Source organism: Atractosteus spatula, chromosome 5 (assembly GCF_055471065.1).
Source record: "Atractosteus spatula isolate fAtrSpa1 chromosome 5, fAtrSpa1.hap1, whole genome shotgun sequence".
NCBI lineage: Eukaryota > Metazoa > Chordata > Actinopteri > Semionotiformes > Lepisosteidae > Atractosteus > Atractosteus spatula.
The window spans coordinates 12377916-12386364 of record NC_142710.1 but is presented as its reverse complement, the minus strand read 5'-3'; positions in this window follow the sequence as shown (position 1 = coordinate 12386364).

The following is an 8449-nucleotide window of genomic DNA, read 5'->3' as shown; positions in this document are numbered from 1 at the left end:
TCCCTGCTGAAGAGAGAAAAAAAGAAACACAAGGTTTCGGCTGTGGAGCCTTCTTCAGGTGTGCTTCTTATACGAACCTACATGTGACTTTTAACATTTTGAAATAAATAAGTTCAAAAATCATTTTATTGCTATCTTTTTTTGCATTTAAAATGAACTAATTAAGGTTTAGAAAATAGTGGACTATGGTGGAACATGTTTTTTGAGAATTGTAACTGAATATTTTGGTGTTGTACATAAAATCTACATTTCCTGTCATCTATTAAGGTCCAGAATAAAACTGTTTATACTTCATCTTCCAATTTGTCATGTCCTAAAACTGTACTTTAAAATTAATGGAACAAAACATAAGACTTAAGGCTTAAGGTTGCACCATGTCTAACTAAACAACCATCATATAATTAAATCAACCGGTCTCAGAATATAAGAAGGTAATAAATGAGAGAACAAGTAAAGGGTTATTCCCTGCTGAAAAGAGAAGAAAAGAAACACAACGTTTCGGCTGTGGAGCCTTCTTCGGATCTCACACCTGAAGAAGGCTCCACAGATGAAACGCTGTTTCCTTTCTTCTCTTTTCAGCCTGGAATAAACCTTTACTTGTTCCTTTGCAGCCTGCGCATGCTGACGCAGCTGCCTGCTTGAACATAAATGAGAGAAGCCCATTTGGCCCATCTAGCCCATTTGGTAGTTAAAACCTAATAGTTACTAGCAGTACCCTGTACATATATCACTTTAAAATAATTTAAAGTTCTATTTTTCTTGAACCTAGAAAAGTAAAGTATATTTACCATTATTTAAATCATATATTTTTCTGCCCATATTGGAGCAGGTAATGGGTCATATATGCTAATATCCCAGTTTTAACTGCAGAATTAAATCTCAGAACATGAGAGCCCTATTACTCCAGGGGGTCAAGAAAGCTTTAATGTGTTTATCTGATACATTTCTAATTAGGTTTTGTACTAAATACAGTACACAGAGGTGCAGTGTGCAGCTAATAGACAGCAAGAGACTCAGCTGAAAGGGGTTTTGGCCATGAGGATTAGTGAGGTGACGGGTGCCAGTCAACACCTTGAGGCCTGTCACAGGTGACAGACTGACAGCCCCTCTGTGAGGAAGCTGTGGCCCCACAGTGAACCAAGGCAAGTACAAGGTCAGTGCTGACCTGCTCCTCTCAGTGGGCCAGTGAAAGCGCTGCCTCCGACTCCATCTCGTTGACACGGTATTGTTTCCTTCCCTTTATCCTTGAGTACAAAGATAACCCTGTGAAATTCCTGCCGAGTGCCTCTCGCTGATTGAGGAGGACAGCTTGAGAGGCACATTGAGGTCTAGACTTCAGTCACGGTGTTTGTATAGGATCAACGGCAGCAAGTGACCTCACTCAAAAGGTCTCAGTGCACATAAATAAAGTCAGAGACAGAGATAGAATCAATGCCATAAACATTTTTTTAAGTATGGTATGAAACACTGCTAATGTTACAAGGCCAGTAATTAGCCAATGATGATGACAGTTTACAGTTCTATAAATAATTATGTTATGTCTGAAACTGATAATGCAATTTGTACCAACCATGTTGCAGTAAAAAAATAAAAACATGCACGGTATGCGTGCCTGTATGAAACAAAATCAATAACAACGGGCAATCACAAGAGGCTCGGGCTCAAGAAAAAACAGGAAAAGGGACACACCTGTCAGATGGTTCACAGTCCATGCAGATTGCAAATTAACAAAAGGTTGAAAGGAAGGGCACAGAACTGTCACTCAGGAAACACGTCGCTTCACAAGGGCACCTCACAAACCAGGCAGGTTTTCAGCCCAGCCAGGTCTTGAAGAGCTGCTCTCAGCCCCAGTCGTTCATCTGCAGTCTGTGAGGCCTGAGGGGTAGATGGAAAATTAGACTGTAGCACTCCTGTGTCTTTTTCCTTTTTTCTTCTGCTTTTCAATCTGAAAACACCTGTCAAGGGATTTGTACTTCCATGATTTAGAAATGCAATTTTGTCCAATTTTGCTGCTCCCCAGAGCTTCGATCCCCAAGAATATCAGCGCTCCACCTTCCCTCAACTCCTTCAAATCCAGACTCAAAACCTTCTTCTTTAGGCAGGCGTTTATTTAATCGATGTCTGTCCGTCCCTTTACACCTCTGTTACAGTATAAACCCTTATGTTTATTTTTGCCAAAAGAAACATTGTTGCTGGGTTTAATTCTAAGTTTTATCTTTCTTTAACTTTTCTGTAACGCACTTTGAGCAGTGGCGTAGTTGGTAAATAATAATAATGCACGTGCTGTAGAAAACTACCTTCACAGACATTGTGAAGGTCGGGAGTGAGGGAATACTGGAGATGCTGAACAACTGTAAGTTGTGTTTTAATTATGGTAAACAAGGCCTTTGGTAGTGAGTGACCTCTGTGGTACAGTATATAACCTGTCACAAGGGATAATTCAAACGTTATTTCGAGCACCACACAGTTGAGAGATTAGTTACACCTGTACTAAATGTGTTCCCTCATCCTTTACCCTCATCCCTGCTTGCAAGTGTCCCCCTAATGATAGCAATCAGTGAAAACTGACGCTCCAACATTACACTGATTACAATGCAGGAGGAAATAATATTTTTAGCAGCACTGTAGAGTAGGATTTATAAATTACACCTCATAAATTTGTAACATTCATCCATCCCTTAATTTTCTAACTGATTTATCCAATACGGGGTCGCAGGGGAGAGGGAGCCTATCACAGACAGCCGTAACATTCAATTGTGCATCAATAAAGCGTTTACGTATGGGAAAAATCTACACTTTGAATGTAAATTTAATAAATTTTAAATTTTAATAAAACCTCAGTTATTACAGTATAAGCACCTCCCAGGTTTTTAGTACTTCAGAGTAAATACTCTGAGTAAATACAAAAAAAAGGGGAAAAGATTATACATGGATGCATTTTATTGCAATGTGCAATCGTACAGTGTTGGTCCTTTTCATAAACTGGTCAACATGATGCTTAGCAGTTTACTTCATTGTATCTTATTCATGTTATTTCTGTTCATTATACAAACGTTTTTCAAATATTTTTTTATTAAATAATTTAAATATGTGTGGACATTTTATCAATAAAGAACATTTTTGATGTGTATATCAAAATTGGCTAATGTCGGTCTGTTCATCTTCATCAACACTATTAACAGTTTTGAATGTTGGTATTTGTACCTTTTTCCACATTCAGTGAATCGTAATGTTCAAAACTTTGAAAATACAACCTAGGGATGTTTTACCTAGATATATACATTTTGCTTCTCTGAACAAATAACTCTGGTTTATAACACAGGAGAGACACTAGAATCTAAGTGTAAGGGCAGCCCAGTACTGTATGTTACTGGTGAAGGTGTGGAATATACAGTAACTGGACAGAGTCAGGTGCGTGTTCTGACAAACTAACCCATTTAAATACTAGGAAATATGGTGAAGTTACTTTGTTGCACTAAACATGTAAGATTTCCCAGCATTTAAAAAAGTGGTTCAGATATGTACCCTGTTTTCATTTATGTAGCAACACATAGAACACAGTCTTCTTGCCCGCATCCCCAGTTACACAACTTTCCTACGATAATAGAGGCAAATCAGAAACACTTCACCATATTGTGTACCTTCGTACTTGACGCAATTCATTATTCATTTCCTTCATTCATCAATGTAACTCAGCAATTAATTCCTTAATTCCAAACAACTACACTAATATGTTTTTTTTTTCAAAACATGTGTGTAGGGTATAATATCATTGCAATTACAAGTACCCATGTATAAACTTAGTACAGTATTTATGTACTAATAATGTGTTACTAGAAACATTATAATGACAGTATTTAAAAATTAGAAGTGAAGTGTTCACAAAAAAATCCATTTACCATCACAGCTACTGTATCAGACAATGTCCTCCTCAGCGTCAACAGCACACCCCCTGAAGAGGACACGGGTGTTCAGGTGTATAAAGGTATTTGGAATCTAGGGGTTGCTGTGGAGAAGAAGGACACATACTGTCCCCAGTCTCTCTGTAAGTGGTGTCCCTCAACCTATACAATTAGAGTGACAAACTGACTGTATACAAGGAAGCCAACACAAGCAGCGCCCACTCTCCCCACTATTACAGCTTTCTTAGCGAACGGAGGACACATCACATCTCCACCTTCACACCTAGACAAGTTCCTCATCAATGTCTCTGGTTTATCCTATAAAGGAGCAGATAGCTGCTTGTCCAGGGAAAGCAAAGCCATGAGTGAATCCAGAGATTAAAGGGAAGAAGAATTACAGCTATTGCTCTCTTCCCAGGCTTCTCTGTACAGGGTGTTTAAAAACAACTGAAAGGTACCGAAGTTGTTTAGAGTGACAAAGGGTTAAAACATCCAAGCTACCTTAGAAAAACAGATACATCTAAAAAATATCTAAGAGGTTTTCATAACAACGTCACTGAAATATTTGGGTCAGAAAAGGAAAACCGATGAGAGCTTTTCCAGGCACGGAGGCACAATTGAGCCCCATGAATCACACTGACAAGTGAGTGAAAAGTGAAAGAAGAAGCAATGGCTGATGAAGACTGCGCTGCAAAGGTCAACAGATAAAACAAGCACCCTGTGCCCGTGTCAAGTGTCAAGATAGCTGTCATTTTGACAGCATCCCCTACACATTTTCCCAAACACAGTGTTAGAGTGGCAAATGTTCTGGAAGATTGAAAATTATCTACCCTTCCTTCAAGGCCTCAGCGTTAACCCTCTGTGGTGTCTGTTTGTATATACAATGTAACCAGTGTTTGTTCTCCTGTTTTCCAAAAGGTTGAATATCTAGATACAGCAGGGCTGCTTTTAAAAGCCTCTAGCTTATAGTGCTCTTGTGTAAGATTTCTTGTCCTTGCTATTCTGCCTTAGTAAAATGGATTTAGTTGTGTACACTTTCTCCAGTAAGCACTTGGAAGATACAGGAATGTGAGACACAGGTTGCACAAAATGAATCCAGAAGGTGTGTACATGCCAATACAACACTTTACAAGTTACAAAAGTTTCAAATATTTTATAAATAGCTACTAGCTTTTAGTTTTTTTCCTCCAACAGTTCACCCTTTATGCATACGCTAAAGAAAGGATAAAAATAAAACTCTCGATAACCTCTGTGAAGATTATAATAATAAAAGTTAAATAAAACCCTGGGACTGACAAGGATACATGTTTTCTAGGGTACAAGGCTTCAAATCGATAATTGCAAAATACACATCAAAGCGCTGTATTAGAAAGTTTCAAAGTTTAGCCCCGCACACCCTTGTCATCCAATACATTTTTGTGCTACGTGTATACAAAAACAGCAGAGGAATTTGATCCCTTTGTCTTGCAGGTCCTTGTCTCTGTGTTCCTTAATTAGCCCGGGCCTGGTGGCTGAGCAGCACTTGAATGTGCTATTCCTGGCCTCTCAATGAGTTCACCATAGACCCCATTCCCAGCTGTCCCAGCTCCTTCTGTAATCAGCGGCGTGCCGCTGGATGCCATGTCAGCCTGACCCCTCCTCCACTGCCCGACACACAGAGTACCTTTCCACCCAGCCTGTTTATCACAAGCAGAAACCTGACTCGCCGCTGTCTTTTAACACCGGCCTATTATTAGGGCGCTCCTGCATATGCTGTGATTGAAGGGACACATGGGAGATACCTCGCCTCACCTCCCGGCTCCCCGTCTACCAAAGGCTTCTCTCTGCTCAGCTCTGATGGGAGATCAAAGCTGGTCAGCAGACAGAAACTCTGGGGATCAGTGAGACCTCCGTGGTAATGTGTCACTTTGAATACGCAGTCCTGGCCCAGCTGTTGTTTTTAACAATGAACGCTTTTCTAATGAACTCAGCTTTTCATTTAAGGTTGGAAATTATAGAACCAGTGTTGGTTTAACCGTTTTATATCATAGAAATTGTAAAATGAAACAAAGTGTTGCACAGTATATACTGTATATACCCAAGGACAATTTGGAACTAAAGCCTCTTCTTATTTACAGTATTTTCATCAGAAATCACAGAGACCAGTTTGTGAGTAAAAATCTATAAAGCCCCAGCTTTAAAAAACCCTTTTCTTACAAATTAATACAAAAAACAAGGAACCCTCTTTACGGTTGTGGTGCTATTTAAATGCACAGTGTGGCTATGAATTATGATGTCAATAGTAAGTAAATCTGTCTGTTTCACTACAGTTTCACCACAACAGAACTGCCCGAACACACTTCTAATTTTGTTTCGCAAATAAATATAATTGTATACCTAGTTTGTATATGTATGGCTACAGTATACAGTGCCTATAGAAAGTCTACACCCTCTTCGGACTTTTTCACAGTTTATTGTGATAAAGCATGGAACCATCAACACAAAGTACTCTATAATGCCAAAGTAAAAAAATCCAGACATTTTACTAAATTAATTAAAAATAATAAACAAAATAATTGAATGCATAAGTATTCACCCCCTTGCTTTGACACACCTAAGTTACTCTGAAGTAACCAGCTCTCTTCTCCAAGTCACAGAATTACTTGACTGGTCCACTTGGAGTCCACCTGGAGGTACTTCACATGATTTCAGAATAACTACACCTGTGTCTGGGACCTTCCCCACTTAGTTAATGAATTTGTAAGGAAACACTACACCATGAAGACCAAGGTATTGAAAAATACCAGTCAGGTCAAGGATATAAGAACATTTCCAAGGCATTGAATATACCTCAAAGCACAGTGAAGTCCATCATTTATTGAAAAAAACTCATATCACATCTCGGCTGGAGTTTGCCCAAAGGCATGTGAGAGTATCAACAATTTGGAGGAAGATTCTATGGTCTGATGAGACCAAAATTGATCTTTATGTTTGGTGCAAACCTAACACAGCACACCACACTGAGAACACCATCCCTACAGTGAAGCATGGTGGTGGCAGCATCATGCTTTGGGGATGCTACTCTGTGGCAGGGACTGGAAGACTCATAAAGATAGAAGGAAAAATGGATGGAGCTAAGTACAGAAAAATCCTGGAGAAAAATGTACTGCAATCCATAAGAGCACTGGCATTTGGAAGACTTACCCAAAGACACTTACAGCTGTAATTGCTGCCAAAGGTGGTCTAACCAAGTATTAACCTGGGGGGCTGAATACTTATGCATTAAATTATTTTCTGTTTTTTATTTTTAATTAATTTAGTAAAATGTCTGGATTTTGTTTTACTTTGACATTATAGAGTACATTGTGCTGATGAGTGGCAAACATTCTGTTAAATACATCATGGTTCCATGCTGTAACACAATAAAACATGAAAAAGTCCAAGGGTGATGTAGACTTTCTATTGGCACTGTATGTGTACATGTAACAAAGCATTTTCGTTAATGAATCGTGAGATTCTATCACTGTCATTTCAAAGCTATTACAGAAACGGGCTTTCGTTCTCAGTGAACTACGATAAATACAGCTAGCTGTAATTTGTGATGGGAAACGTTTATATAATGAATATGCATTACCTGTGCTGTACGACAGATCAAGAGTAGACAGCCAACAGCTGGAAAGCATAAAGAAAGAAAAGCATGTGAGTATGAAAAAGTGATGACAGTGATGAAGACTGGTCTCAGGACAACAGACAGGACCCACCACAGGGGGCACACATATGAGGCCGAATGATAATGCCCATTCGTGTGTTGTCCTTGTCCTGATGTTTTAAAATCTGCACTCTAGTGATAAAGCTATAAACCTGTATTTGAAGGTGTGAATGACAGATTTTAGCAGCGCTGGAGGTGTTCATGACCATGTTCACTTCATCTGACTTATTTTATTTTCCCTGCAATAGCAAAGCAGCAATGAGCTAGCATTAGCAACTACGGAAGGGATGGCAACTGAGTAAAAGGTTACAGCTTTTCAGATGAACAGTGAAAGCAGCAAGTCAAGATTGTAAAGAGAGGCAAGCAGGGCAGATAAAGGAAAGGAGATCAAATATGGAAATAAACAAGCAGAGCCTTATGTGTCTCTGGGGGTGTTTGTAGTAATCATCTGTGTTTATGCTCACAGAAAACAGGTGTTCGCCCAAGACCCCTGACTTCAGAGAAAGTATGTGGAGGTAGAGGAAGAACCTGGGCCTTGCCCCCATCACAAACAAACACTATGTGCTGCCTCCTCGTTATTTCCCCAGCTCAAGTTTGAAGCCACATCTGTGTCCGAGTGTGATGGCGTGGCCCAGAGGGGCCTATGCAGCTGGCCAGCCCCTCAGTTCGGCTCAGTGCTCAGTCCAGCACAGCCTGCCTTGTGGAAACAGATACCTGCTCCTTTCTCAGGCTGTCACTTGATAGTTCACCAAGAGGACCTGTGAAATCTGTGCAATCTCAGCCGTGCGAAGACTCACAGCAGGGGGATAATGTGCCTTAATTAGGATGCAGTGCCCCTCTGCCTCTCTCTCCTCCCTCT